This window comes from Rattus norvegicus, chromosome 9, assembly GCF_021556685.1.
Source record: "Rattus norvegicus strain SHRSP/BbbUtx chromosome 9, alternate assembly SHRSP_T2T, whole genome shotgun sequence".
NCBI classification, from domain to species: Eukaryota; Metazoa; Chordata; class Mammalia; order Rodentia; family Muridae; genus Rattus; species Rattus norvegicus.
The window spans coordinates 23,436,313-23,452,107 of NC_141542.1; the positions used below are offsets into that span (position 1 = coordinate 23,436,313).

A 15,795-nucleotide genomic window follows, 5' to 3' on the forward strand; every position below is an offset into this window, starting at 1 on the left:
AACTCTCAGCGACTTAGCTTAGCCCTTCAAATTTCTGTAACTTTCTCTTCATATCCTTTCCTTATCTTAGCCAGATTGGTGGGGCATTTTCCAGCCCCTCAGAGACCCACCCTTGGAGCCTGGCGGCAGACCTGGAGCACTCCCTACCTTTAGGCGTATTGAATTCAACAGGCAGAAGTGAAGGCCTTGTATCCATGTCTGGAACATTCTTTCTGGCCTCCAGTAGGATTCCGTCTTTCCTCAGTGGTAAAGAAGACCTGTAACAGTTACTAACAAGCATCTCAAATGGGATGCTGAGAAAACAAGAGAATCTTGAGAATAGAGGTCCACTGAAGAGGGCAAATAGCATTTAGTCACACAGCTAAGCCAGGAGGCTTTCTTGGGACAAAAAAGCCTTGTGTCTGTGAAACAGAAAAGTGAGCAGAGGGGCAGCCACATCGAGAACAAAAAGAGAAAGAAGAAAAGAAAAGAAAAAGCAGAAGTTGGGGATTTAGCTCAGTGGTAGAGCGCTTGCCTAGCAAGCACAAGGCCCTGGGTCGGTCCCCAGCTCCGAGAACGAAAAAAGAAAAAAAAAAAGAAAAAAAAAGAAAAAAAAAAAAAGAAAAAGCAGAAGAAGCGGCCAGGGAAGGGGGCCTTAGCGCCTTTGGGCATCACCTCGGCCAGCAGAGGGCATGCTATGACAGCGGCGGGGTTTCCAATGGAGACTACAGCCTCACAGTGTCCAAGGAAGAGGCCAGTCCTGCCAGGGGACCTCGAGGCCTGGTGCTCGCGCTGACCCCTAGCCCGACCTCCGGTCTGGTCCCCAGGGACAGCAAGCAGCAAGCAGGGCGGGCTGCACCTTAAGAGGAGCATCATCAAGGTAGGTAGGAGACCCGCTCCCCTCCTTGGACTGGTTCTGCCCGCCCTCCCCCGCCCTGCGAAAGCAGTGACAGAAGGACGCAATGCAAAGTGAGCCCATTGGGTAGGGGAAGAGAGGGTTCAGGGATGTATGGAGAGCTGAAGCAGGGATTGGAAAGCCTATGGCATTGGGAAAGAGTGGAGAGGTAATCTGGAGTGTGCATGAGAGCTGTGCTCTGACATCCCCAGAGCAAATTGGGGCTGTCACCTCTCTCCAGTTGATTTGGAATTAAATGGCCAGTACCTGCCAGGGCAGGATAGGCTTTTCAGAGGCAGCTTAGCCTGGTGGCACACTCCCTGTAATGTTTCTAATGTAAGTTAAAGGCCTGGGATCAAGGGAAAATATTTTCTAAAAACCTTAGGCAATGAATGTATTATTTAATAGATTTCTTCTGATCTACTTTGTAATTGGTTGCCCCTTGCAAGAGATTGTATTTGGAGGATGTAAAATACCCTCCTTCAATTACTCGGAGAAAGGGAACATAAACAGAGATTTCCTCTTTTTTAGCCTCCAAAGCTCTGAGAGATTACAGTTCTGCATAATTTAATTTTTTCCTACCTGCTATGAGCAGACCTTCAGATCAGCAAGTTCCTTTGGAATGGTTTTGCTTGTTTTTGTTTATTTTCCATGGTGCTGATTAGAAAGCCATGAATTGTTTTGTGAATTTTAAATTTCAAGAGGTGGCACCCAGAGTTTATGGTGGTTTCCTTCACACATTGCACTGTAGTTGCAACATAAAAAAAATACTTCTTGTGACAAGAAGTGGAAAAAGAAAGTTGATGAGCTAAGAAAAGTCGAGCCTTGAGCCAGATCAACCATTTGGCTTCCTCAAATTTGGAGCAAGCATGGAATGTGGCTTTTTCAGAATCGAGGGGGTTTTTAGGATAGGGCAGTGAATACTGTCTGGTGCTAACCCGTCCCTTTTGTTGCTGACAACCCTTAGGAGACAGGTCAGAATGTGCCAACAGCACAGAGTTGGCACTGGTGGTATTTGAACTCAGAAGTGCTCAGGAACTGTGAAAGTTTCTGTGTTATCATCCTGGAGCCATCTAGTGAAATAGACCACTGTGATGCTGTGTAAGAGGCCGATGTGAGGGCTGGAGAGATGGCTCAGTGGGTAAGAGCACCAAGTGTTCTTCCAGAGGTCCTGAGTTCAAATGCCAGCAATCACATGGTGGCTCATAACCATCTGTAATGAGTACTGATGCCCTCTTCTGTTGTGTCTGAAGACAGATGCATTTTCTGACATATAAATAAATAAATCTTACAAAAGATTGTCATCTACTGCAGTTTCTATGTGGACAGGGCACAGTTGAAGGGCTTAAAGATCAAGTACATTGTCTGTCTTTAAAGATCAAGTGTATCACCTAACTTTTAAACCAAGAAATGTAGTGTCTTTTTTGCTGCTTCTGTACCTTTCAATGATGTATCTTTTCTCCTAGTATGTCGTTTGTTTCCATGATAGTTGTTTTCAAGTGTATATGATTATTGATCCTATTTGCAGAGCTATTCAATATTTCTCTTTTCATTGGTTAAATATTTGTGGTGAATTTGCATTGTGATATCAGTAAAATGCTATGTGAAAATTTTAGAGAATATACAGGTTTGGGTAATTATAATAACCTTTCCCCTCAAGTGGTGGCCTGTTTACACATTTAAAAGACTGGAATGTATTACCATCTATAGCAGGATTGATAGGGAAGCACAATGGACAGCGACAATGTTGTTCTCTTTGACAGTTGTGGGAGCCAAGAAAGAAGTGTGAGTTGCTTTTTGTGACTTACAAAATCAAGACTGAGTATCATTACGGTAGAAGCCCATGGAAAAAATAATGAAGTTTTCATACATCACCAGTTAAAGAAATGGTGCTATTGCTAATATTGAATCCTGAGTTCCAAAATTATGGTTCATTTTTTTATTCCTCAATGAGGCTTTTTATTAAGTTTTTTATTCACCATTACACCCTTAGATGCACAGTGCTAGGATCGTAGTAGGTGCTCAATAAATCTCTGACCATCGTGGAGGAGGAATGATAAGAAAGTATGTATTTTCTTTAAGTTCTGTTAGTTTTGGGAATAGGTGGTTTTAGGTTGACCAGTTATAGCTTGGTATCTTGTCCAATATAAGACAACTTGACAGAATCCCATTTCTGGCCATTATGTTCAACCTATTTTTCTCTTAATCATTCTTGAAAATCATGGAAGTAATGTGGAAAATTCATAGTACCTGCAGTATAGCAAAAGAGTCCAGTCTAGATAGGTAAGCAGTTATGTTTCTCTATCATCTGATGTCTTAAAACATTTAGATTTTAGGAATTTGGTGTTGTGTTTTCCAAAGATACATCTTATAACATACAGATAACATCGTAATAGAATAAAGGAATCTTTTGATTTAGCACAAAATTCCATAAAGCAATGACTACTGCACAGCTCTCTTGAACATATGAATTACAGAAATTATATTTCACTTTTTTAAAGAAATAACAAAAGTACTTAAGGTTGAATAAAGCCCATTGGAAAAGGTCCCTGTGGTGTTTCTCTTTGGTTTCTTGTGCTCTTTCTACAGGACAGCTTTAAGAAGTCAGGGCGGTCAGGTAGTCATTGTGGTCAGGCAGTCATGAGCAGATGGTTAAGAGATGTGCCAGGGCCCCATAGGCCAGTGAGCCTGACTGAAGAGCAGAGGCTAGGCAGTGAGCCAGGCTGAAGAGCAGAGGCTAGCCATTGAGTCTGACTGAAGAGCAGAGGTTAGCCAGTGAGCCTGACTGAAGAGCACAGGCTAGCCAGTGAGCCTGACTGAAGAGCAGAGGCTAGCCAGTGAGCCAGGCTGAAGAGCAGAGGCTAGCCAGTGAGCCATACTGAAGAGCAGAGGCTACCAGTGAGGCCAGCTGAAGAGCAGAGCCTAGCCAGTGAGCCAGGCTGAAGAGCAGAGGCTAGGCAGTGAGCCAGGCTGAAGAGCAGGGGCTAGCCAGTGAGCCTGACTGAAGAGCACAGGCTAGACAGTGAGCCAGGCTGAAGAACAGAGGCTAGCCAGTGAGCCAGGCTGAAGAACAGAAGCTAGCCAGTGAGCCAGGCTGAAGAGCAGGGGCTAGCCAGTGAGCCTGACTGAAGAGCAGAGGCTAGCCAGTGAGCCTGACTGAAGAGCACAGGCTAGCCAGTGAGCCTGACTGAAGAGCACAGGCTAGCCAGTGAGCCAGGCTGAAGGCTGAAGAACAGTGATTTTAACCTTTATTTCTAAGTTCTTCAGTTTTCCTAAAAGACAAAAGTCTGCCTCCATAAAGTTTGACTTAGAAGGTTCTCCTTGCTCTCTTCTTCTTATCTCCTTTCCTCTTGGTCTTATGACACAATAATTTCCTTACTCTCAAGGCCTTACTCTCAACGCTATGCTTTACTTCTATGTTCTTCTTGAGTTCTGTTCTCTTCAGTTCAGTTCTGTCTAAAAAGCTTTCTCTCTCTTTGTCCTCAGCATTTGTATATCTTTCTGAACACAGCATCACATGGTGAAAAGTTCAGCACAAGTTTGCACAGGAATTCAAATCATAAGTTGGATAATCAGTTTACAACAGAGAATGTTTACATGCACATCCATGAAGAGTAATCATCAGGATAAATCATCACTAGCTGTCACTAGCTCTGCACATTCATGGAGAGTTAAAAGATGTAATTTTTATGAGAAAAGAATAAGTGAAATTACCTATAGGCAAATCCAGTCAATTATTTACGTTCAGTCCTTGCACCTATAGTAAATCACTCATTCCCTTTTTATGAACTTTGGTTAATTGGTTTATACCCTCTTAGGATGGGCTCTAATTTGTAGATCCTGCTTGGTATTGCAGAAGCAATTCACTCATGACACTTTAAGAATGGCAGAGTTCTCAATGCAATTTTGATTACGAGAGAAAACATAATAGCATTCTCATTATAAAAGCTTAAAATTACTCATCTAATTTTAGGAATTTTTATAGAACCATCATTAGGAATTAAGACATCATCTATTTGTCTATACATAATCACTTCAATACAATACATCTTTGTTACTCTGTGGGGATCTTCTCAAAAGAGTGGGGTAAAGAGCATGACAAATACAGAGGCAGATGCTTGCAGCCAACCATTTAGCTGAGATCAGGGTCCCCAATGGGGGAGTAAGAGAAAGGATTGAGGGAGCTGAAGGGGTTTACAGCCCCATAAGAACAACAATAAGAAACACCCAGAGCTCCCAGAGCCGAAACCACCATCCAAAGAGTACACATGGACAGACCCATGGCTACAGCTGCAAATGAAGAAGAGGATGGCCTTCTTGGGCACAAATGGGAGGAGAAGCCCTTGGTCTTGTCAAGGCTTGATGCCCCAGTGTAGGGGAAACCAGAACAGGGAGGCAGTTAGACCTGGGTGGTTGGGTGGGTGGTAACAACCTCATAGTAGAAGGGGGAGGGGGTTTTATAAGGGGCTTTGTGGATGGGAAACCGGGAAAAGGGATAACATTTGAAATGTAACAAAAGCCCTCTCTGGGGATGGACAGCAGCTAAGGTGCTCTGAGCCCCTACTTCCTGGCTGCCTCCCTTTGATCCCGACTCTGGTGCCAGGTGTCAGCCTGGGACTCTCCATAGGCTACTGCTGGCATTGGTCCTGGCATTCAGGGCCAAGAGCATGATGAGCAAGGAGCACATGGTTTGTCCCGATTCAGAGCAGGGAGAGTGGCTACCAGAGAACAAGCACAGCTTCCTGTATGATCATGAGGACTTCCTGGGCAAGGAGGACTCCAAGACCTTTGATAGCTAAGCTTGGACAAGAGCAGGAGAGGCTGGGGAAAATTGTTGATCCAATTGACAGTGATGGAGGTGGCCTTCTTACTACTGAAGACCTGAAAGTTTGGATCAAACAGGTATAGAAAACATACATCAACCATAATGTGGCTAAACTCTGGAAGGATTATGATAGGGACATATACGAAAAGATCTCATGGAAAGAATACAAGCAGGCCACCTATGGCTACTACCTGGTTAACCGTGCTGAATTCCAAGATGGCTCTGATCATCACAACTTTAAAAAGTTGCCTCCACGAGATGAGAGGAGGCTTAAGGTCTTGACGGTGACCTGACAGCTACTCAGGTCCAGTTCATTGCTTTTCTACACTAAGAGGATTTAGAACATATGAAGGAGATTGTAGTTCTGGAAACCCTGGAGGATATTGACAAGAACGGGGATGGTTTTGTGGACCAGGATGAGTACATTGTGGACATCTTTTTCTCACAAGGACAATTGCCCTGAGACAGACAGGGTTTTTTTTCTGGGGAGCAGTTCAATGATTTCCCAGATCTGAACAAGGATGGGAAGCTGGACTAGGATGAGATTCACCATTGGATCCTCCCCCAGGACTATGACCATGCACAGGCTGAGGCCCGGCATCTGGTGTATGAGTCAGATAAAAACAAGGAAGAGATGCTGACCAAAGAGGAGATTCTAGACAAACATGTTTGTGGGAAGCCATGCCACCAATTACAGGGAAGATCTTACCAAAAATCATGATGATCTTTGAAAGAAACTCATCCTCATGTGGCCAACAGTCACAGGCTTCCTACGGATGTTCTGGGTGATTGTTATATTTGTCAAGTATATAGCAGTTGTGTCCCTAAACAATGAGAAACATTTCTAAAGCTCAAAAAAAATCATACATTGCACCACAAACAATAATAGTAGGAGATTTTAACACCACACTTCATCAATGGACAGATCAGGGAAACAGAAATTAAACAGAGACACAGAAAGACTAACAGAAGTTATGAAACAAATGAATTTAACATATTTATAGAACATTCCACCCTAAAACGAAAGGATATACCTTCTTCTCAGCATCCCATGGTACCTGCTCCAAAATTGACCATAAAAACAGGCCTCAACAGGTACAGGAAGGTAGAAATAATCCCATGCATCCTATCAAAAAACCACGGACTAAGGCTGCTGATCAATAACAACAAGTAGGACAGAAAGCCCACATATACATGGAAGTTGAAGTCAATGACAACTTGGTCATTGGAGACATAAGAAAGAAAGTAAAGACTTCTTAGAATTTAATGAAAATGAAGATACAACATACCCAAACTTATGGGACACAATGAAAGCAGCGCTAAGAGGAAAAATCATAGCTCTGAGTGTCTGCAAAAAGAAACAAGAGAGCATATGTCAGCAGCTTGACAGCACACCTAAAAGCTCTAGAAAAAATTAAATAAACCCTAGAGGAGTAGAAGGCAGGAAATAATCAAACTCAGGGCTGAAATCAAACAAGAAGAAACAAAACCGAGTATCAAAAGAATCAGCAAACCCAGGAGCTGGTTCTTTGAGAAAATCAACAAGATACATAAACGCTTAGCCATACTAACCAGAGGTCACAGAGAGTGTATCCAAATTAATAAAATCAGAAATAAAAGGGAGATATAACAACAAAATCTGAAGAAATTTAAAAGATCATCAGATCCTACTACAAAAACATATATTTAACAAAACTGGAAAATGTGGAGGAAATGGACAATTTTCTGTACAGATACCAGGTACCACAGTTAAATCAGGAACAAATAAACCATTGAAACAAACCCATAACTCATTAAGACATAGAAACTGCTATTAAACATCTCCCATCCAAAAAGAGCCCAGGACCACATGGATTTAGTGCAGAATTCTATCAGACCTTCGTAGATGAATTCATACCAATACTGTCCAAACTATTCCGCAAAATAGAAACAGACAGAGCACTACCAAATTCCTTCTATGAAGCCACAATTACTCTTATACCTAAACCACACAAAGATACAACAAAGATAGAGAAATTCAGACCTTTTGCTTTATGAATATTGATCAAAAATGCTCAATAAAATTCTTGCAAACTGAATCCAAGAACACATCCAAACAATAATCCATCATGATCAAGTAGGCCTCATGGCAAAGATTCAGGGATGGTTTAATATACGGAAGTCCATCAACGAAATTCATCATATAAACAAAGTCAAAACCACATGATCATTTCATTAGATGCTGAGAAATCATTTGACAAAATTCATTACCCTTTCATTATTAAAGTCCTGGAAAGATCAGGAATTCAAGGCCTAAATCTAAATATAGGAAAATGCAAAATACATCAAACCAGTAGGTAACATCAAACTAAACTGAGAAAATTGAAGGAATCCCACTAAAATCAGGGACTAGACAAGGCTGCCTACTCTTTCCCTACTTTTTCAATGTGGTACTTAAAGTCCTAGCCATAGCAATCAAACAATGAAGGTAGGTCATTGAAAAAATTAGAAGGGATGAAGTCAAAATAGTAATATTGGAAGATGATATGATAGTCTACTTAAGCAACACCATAATTCCACCAGAGAACTACTTAACCTGATCAACAACTTCAGCAAACTGTCCGAGTATAAAATTAACTCAAACAATTCAGTAGTCTTCCTCTACTCAAAGGGTAAACAGGCTGATAAAGAAATTAGGGAAATGACACCCTTCACAATAGTCACAAATAATATAAAATAACTTGCTGTTACTTGAACCAAGCAAGTAAAAAATCTGTATGACAAGAACTTCAAATCTCTGAGGAAAGAAATTGACGAAGATCTCAGAAGATGGAAAGATCTCCGATGCTCATAGATTGGCAGGATGATTATGGTAAAAAATGGCCATTTTGCAAAAAGCAATCTACAGATTCAATTCCATCACCAATAATATTCCTACTCAATTCTTTATAAAGGTAGAAAGTGCAATTTGCCGTCATTTCGTATATCATAAAACCCAGGATAGCAAAACTATACTCAACAATAAAAGAACTTCTGGGGGAATCACCATCTCTGACCTCAAGCAGTATTACAGAGCAATAGTTTGTATGGTATTGGCATACAGACAGGCAGCTCAGTGGAACATAATTGAAGACACAGAAATGAACCCACACACCTATGGTCATTTGATCTTTGACAAAGGAGTTAAAACATCCAATGGAAGAAAGAGAGCATTTTTAACAAATGGAGCTGGTTCAACTGGAGGTCAGCATGTAGAAGAATGCAAGTTGACCCATTCTTATTACCCTGGACAAAGCTTAAGTCCCAGTGGATCAAGGACCTCCAAATCAAACCAGATACAATAAAAGTAATAAATAAAAAGTAGGGAAGAGTCTCGAAGACATGAGCACTAAGGAAAATTTCCTGAACAAAATACCAATGGCTTATGCTTTAAGATCAAGAATCGACAAATGGGGCAGCAGCTCTCTGCTCCCAGACCCGGTGAGAGAGAGACCCAACCGCCTGGTCAGGTGGGCACTCCTGAGGCTGCAGAGCGGAAGAGACCACCAACACTGCTCACCCCTGCCCACATCCCTGGCCCAAGAGGAAACTGTATAAGGCCTCTGGGCTCCCGTGGGGGAGGGCCCAGGAGCGGCAGGACCCCTGCCAGAGACACCGCCGGAACCTGAAAGAAACAGACCGGATAAACAGTTCTCTGCACCCAAATCCCGTGGGAGGGAGAGCTAAACCTTCAGAGAGGCAGACAAGCCTGGGAAACCAGCAGAGACTGCTCCCTGCACACACATCTCGGACGCCAGAGGAAAAAGCCAAAGACCATCTGGAACCCTGGTGCACTGAAGCTCCCGGAAGGGGCGGCACAGGTCTTCCTGGTTGCTGCCACTGCAGAGAGCCCCTGGGCAGCACCCCACGAGCGAACCTGAGCCTCGGGACCACAGGTAAGATCAAATTTTCTGCTGCAAGAAAGCTGCCTGGTGAGCTTGGGACACACGGAAGCAGAATTTCTCTAGGACCGGGCACGTTCCGTGTTTACCGGAAGTCCCACACCCGTGGATCCCGGCCCGCAGCAGCTCTCTGCTCCCAGACCCGGTGAGAGAGAGACCCAACCGCCTGGTCAGGTGGGCACTCCTGAGGCTGCAGAGCAGAAGAGACCACCAACACTGCTCACCCCTGCCCACATCCCTGGCCCAAGAGGAAACTGTATAAGGCCTCTGGGCTCCCGTGGGGGAGGGCCCAGGAGCGGCAGGACCCCTGCCAGAGACACCGCCGGAACCTGAAAGAAACAGACCGGATAAACAGTTCTCTGCACCCAAATCCCGTGGGAGGGAGAGCTAAACCTTCAGAGAGGCAGACAAGCCTGGGAAACCAGAAGAGACTGCTCCCTGCACACACATCTCGGACGCCAGAGGAAAAAGCCAAAGACCATCTGGAACCCTGGTGCACTGAAGCTCCCGGAAGGGGCGGCACAGGTCTTCCTGGTTGCTGCTGCTGCAGAGAGCCCCTGGGCAGCACCCCACGAGCAAACCTGAGCCTCAGGACCACAGGTAAGACCAAATTTTCTGCTGCAAGAAAGCTGCCTGGTGAACTCAAGACACAGGCCCACAGGAACAGCTGAAGACCTGTAGAGAGGAAAAACTACACACCCGAAAGCAGAACACTCTGTCCCCATAACTGACTGAAAGAGAGGAAAACAGGTCTACAGCACTCCTGACACACAGGCTTATAGGACAGTCTAGCCACTGTCAGAAATAGCAGAACAAAGTAACACTAGAGATAATCTGATGGCGAGAGGCAAGCGCAGGAACCCAAGCAACAGAAACCAAGACTACATGCCATCATCGGAGCCCAATTCTCCCACCAAAACAAACATGGAATATCCAAACACACCAGAAAAGCAAGATCTAGTTTCAAAATCATATTTGATCATGATGCTGGAGGACTTCAAGAAAGACATGAACACACTTAGGGAAGCACAGGAAAACATTAATAAACAAGTAAAAGCCTACAGAGAGGAATCGCAAAAATCCCTGAAAGAATTCCAGGAAAACACAATCAAACAGTTGAAGGAATTAAAAATGGAAATAGAAGCAATCAAGAAAGAACACATGGAAACAACCCTGGATATAGAAAACCAAAAGAAGAGACAAGGAGCTGTAGATACAAGCTTCACCAACAGAATACAAGAGATGGAAGAGAGAATCTCAGGAGCAGAAGATTCCATAGAAATCATTGACTCAACTGTCAAAGATAATGTAAAGCAGAAAAAGCTACTGGTCCAAAACATACAGGAAATCCAGGACTCAATGAGAAGATCAAACCTAAGGATAATAGGTATAGAAGAGAGTGAAGACTCCCAGCTCAAAGGACCAGTAAATATCTTCAACAAAATCATAGAAGAAAACTTCCCTAACCTAAAAAAACAGATACCCATAGGCATACAAGAAGCCTACAGAACTCCAAATAGATTGGACCAGAAAAGAAACACCTCCCGTCACATAATTGTCAAAACACCAAACGCACAAAATAAAGAAAGAATATTAAAAGCAGTAAGGGAAAAAGGTCAAGTAACATATAAAGGCAGACCTATCAGAATCACACCAGACTTCTCGCCAGAAACTATGAAGGCCAGAAGATCCTGGACTGATGTTATACAGACCCTAAGAGAACACAAATGCCAGCCCAGGTTACTGTATCCAGCAAAACTCTCAATTAACATTGATGGAGAAACCAAGATATTCCATGACAAAACCAAATTTACACAATATCTTTCTACAAATCCAGCACTACAAAGGATAATAAATGGTAAAGCCCAACATAAGGAGGCAAGCTATACCCTAGAAGAAGCAAGAAACTAATCGTCTTGGCAACAAAACAAAGAGCATGAAAGCACACAAACATAACCTCACATCCAAATATGAATATAACGGGAAGCAATAATCACTATTCCTTAATATCTCTCAATATCAATGGCCTCAACTCCCCAATAAAAAGACATAGATTAACAAACTGGATACGCAATGAGGACCCTGCTTTCTGCTGCCTACAGGAAACACACCTCAGAGACAAAGACAGACACTACCTCAGAGTGAAAGGCTGGAAAACAACTTTCCAAGCAAATGGTCAGAAGAAGCAAGCTGGAGTAGCCATTCTAATATCAAATAAAATCAATTTCCAACTAAAAGTCATCAAAAAAGATAAGGAAGGACACTTCATATTCATCAAAGGAAAAATCAACCAAGATGAACTCTCAATCCTAAATATCTATGTCCCAAATACAAGGGCACCTACATACGTAAAAGAAACCTTACTAAAGCTCAAAACACACATTGCACCTCACACAATAATAGTGGGAGATTTCAACACCCCACTCTCATCAATGGACAGATCATGGAAACAGAAATTAAACAGTGATGTAGACAGACTAAGAGAAGTCATGAGCCAAATGGACTTAACGGATATTTATAGAACATTCTATCCTAAAGCAAAAGGATATACCTTCTTCTCAGCTCCTCATGGTACTTTCTCCAAAATTGACCATATAATTGGTCAAAAAACGGGCCTCAACAGGTACAGAAAGATAGAAATAATCCCATGCGTGCTATCGGACCACCACGGCCTAAAACTGGTCTTCAATAACAATAAGGGAAGAATGCCCACATATACGTGGAAATTGAACAATGCTCTACTCAATGATAACCTGGTCAAGGAAGAAATAAAGAAAGAAATTAAAAACTTTTTAGAATTTAATGAAAATGAAGATACAACATACTCAAACTTATGGGACACAATGAAAGCTGTGCTAAGAGGAAAACTCATAGCGCTGAGTGCCTGCAGAAAGAAACAGGAAAGAGCATATGTCAGCAGCTTGACAGCACACCTAAAAGCTCTAGAACAAAAAGAAGCAAATACACCCAGGAGGAGTAGAAGGCAGGAAATAATCAAACTCAGAGCTGATATCAACCAAGTAGAAACAAAAAGGACCATAGAAAGAATCAACAGAAACAAAAGTTGGTTCTTTGAGAAAATCAACAAGATAGATAAACCCTTAGCCAGACTAACGAGAGGACACAGAGAGTGTGTCCAAATTAACAAAATCAGAAATGAAAAGGGAGACATAACTACAGATTCGGAGGAAATTCAAAAAATCATCAGATCTTACTATAAAAACCTATATTCAACAAAATTTGAAAATCTTCAGGAAATGGACAATTTCCTAGACAGATACCAGGTATCGAAGTTAAATCAGGAACAGATAAACCAGTTAAACAACCCCATAACTCCTAAGGAAATAGAAGCAGTCATTAAAGGTCTCCCAACCAAAAAGAGCCCAGGTCCAGACGGGTTTAGTGCAGAATTCTATCAAACCTTCATAGAAGACCTCATACCAATATTATCCAAACTATTCCACAAAATTGAAACAGATGGAGCCCTACCGAATTCCTTCTACGAAGCCACAATTACTCTTATACCTAAACCACACAAAGACACAACAAAGAAAGAGAACTTCAGACCAATTTCCCTTATGAATATCGACGCAAAAATACTCAATAAAATTCTGGCAAACCGAATCCAAGAGCACATCAAAACAATCATCCACCATGATCAAGTAGGCTTCATCCCAGGCATGCAGGGATGGTTTAATATAAGGAAAACCATCAACGTGATCCATTATATAAACAAACTGAAAGAACAGAACCACATGATCATTTCATTAGATGCTGAGAAAGCATTTGACAAAATTCAACACCCCTTCATGATAAAAGTCCTGGAAAGAATAGGAATTCAAGGCCCATACCTAAACATAGTAAAAGCCATATACAGCAAACCAGTTGCTAACATTAAACTAAATGGAGAGAAACTTGAAGCAATCCCACTAAAATCAGGGACTAGACAAGGCTGCCCACTCTCTCCCTACTTATTCAATATAGTTCTTGAAGTTCTAGCCAGAGCAATCAGACAACAAAAGGAGATCAAAGGGATACAGATCGGAAAAGAAGAGGTCAAAATATCACTATTTGCAGATGACATGATAGTATATTTAAGTGATCCCAAAAGTTCCACCAGAGAACTACTAAAGCTGATAAACAACTTCAGCAAAGTGGCTGGGTATAAAATTAACTCAAATAAATCAGTTGCCTTCCTCTATACAAAAGAGAAACAAGCCGAGAAAGAAATTAGGGAAACGACACCCTTCATAATAGACCCAAATAATATAAAGTACCTCGGTGTGACTTTAACCAAGCAAGTAAAAGATCTGTACAATAAGAACTTCAAGACACTGAGGAAAGAAATTGAAGAAGACCTCAGAAGATGGAAAGATCTCCCATGCTCATGGATTGGCAGGATTAATATAGTAAAAATGGCCATTTTACCAAAAGCAATCTACAGATTCAATGCAATCCCCATCAAAATACCAATCCAATTCTTCAAAGAGTTAGACAGAACAATTTGCAAATTCATGTGGAATAACAAAAAACCCAGGATAGCTAAAGCTATCCTCAACAATAAAAGGACTTCAGGGGGAATCACTATCCCTGAACTCAAGCAGTATTACAGAGCAATAGTGATAAAAACTGCATGGTATTGGTACAGAGACAGACAGATAGACCAATGGAATAGAATTGAAGACCCAGAAATGAACCCACACACCTATGGTCACTTGATTTTTGACAAAGGAGCCAAAACCATCCAATGGAAAAAAGATAGCATTTTCAGCAAATGGTGCTGGTTCAACTGGAGGGCAACATGTAGAAGAATGCAGATCGATCCATGCTTATCACCCTGTACAAAGCTTAAGTACAAGTGGATCAAGGACCTCCACATCAAACCAGACACACTCAAACTAAGAGAAGAAAAACTAGGGAAGAATCTGGAACACATGGGCACTGGAAAAAATTGTCTGAACAAAACACCAATGGCTTATGCTCTAAGATCAAGAATGGACAAATGGGATCTCATAAAACTGCAAAGCTTCTGTAAGGCAAAGGACACTGTGGTTAGGACAAAACGGCAACCAACAGGTTGGGAAAAGATCTTTACCAATCCTACAACAGATAGAGGCCTTATATCCAAAATATACAAAGAACTCAAGAAGTTAGACCGCAGGGAAACAAATAACCCTATTAAAAAATGGGGTTCAGAGCTAAACAAAGAATTCACAGCTGAGGAATGCCGAATGGCTGAGAAACACCTAAAGAAATGTTCAACTTCTTTAGTCATAAGGGAAATGCAAATCAAAACAACCCTGAGATTTCACCTCACACCAGTGCGATTGGCTAAGATCAAAAACTCAGGTGACAGCAGATGCTGGTGAGGATGTGGAGAAAGAGGAACATTCCTCCATTGTTGGTGGGATTGCAGACTGGTAAAACCATTCTGGAAATCAGTCTGGAGGTTCCTCAGAAAATTGGACATTGAACTGCCTGAGGATCCAGCTATACCTCTCTTGGGCATATACCCAAAAGATGCCTCAACATACAAAAGAGACACGTGCTCCACTATGTTCATCGCAGCCTTATTTATAATAGCCAGAAAATGGAAAGAACCCAGATGCCCTTCAACAGAGGAATGGATACAGAAAATGTGGTACATCTACACAATGGAATATTACTCAGCTATCAAAAACAACGAGTTTATGAAATTCGAAGGCAAATGGTTGGAACTGGAAAATATCATCCTGAGTGAGCTAACCCAATCACAGAAAGACATTCATGGTATGCACTCATTGATAAGTGGCTATTAGCCCAAATGCTTGAATTACCCTAGATCCCTAGAACAAACGAAACTCAAGAGTGATGATCAAAATGTGAATGCTTCACTCCTTCTTTAAATGAGGAAAAAGAATACCCTTGGCAGGGAAGGGAGAGGCAAAGATTAAAACAGAGACTGAAGGAACACCCATTCAGAGCCTGCCCCACATGTGGCCCATACATATACAGCCACCCAATTAGACAAGATGGATGAAGCAAAGAAGTGCAGACCGACAGGAGCCGGATGTAGATCGCTCCTGAGAGACACAGCCAGAATACAGCAAATATAGAGGCGAATGCCAGCAGCAAACCACTGAACTGAGAATAGGTCCCCTATTGAAGGAATCAGAGAAAGAACTGGAAGAGCTTGA

At 42.0% G+C, this 15,795-nt stretch overlaps 1 protein-coding gene across 1 annotated transcript in view; it reads left to right on the forward strand.

The window, feature by feature from the left end:
- The first annotated feature begins 781 nt into the window (after positions 1-781).
- LOC148003534 (disks large homolog 5-like) overlaps positions 782-15,795 on the forward strand; it is a 446,357-nt gene continuing 431,343 nt past the window's right edge. Inside the window, exon 1 of the mRNA XM_087568677.1 lies at positions 782-859. The gene's annotated coding sequence lies outside the window, so the exon portion shown is untranslated. The remainder of the gene's footprint in view (positions 860-15,795) is intronic.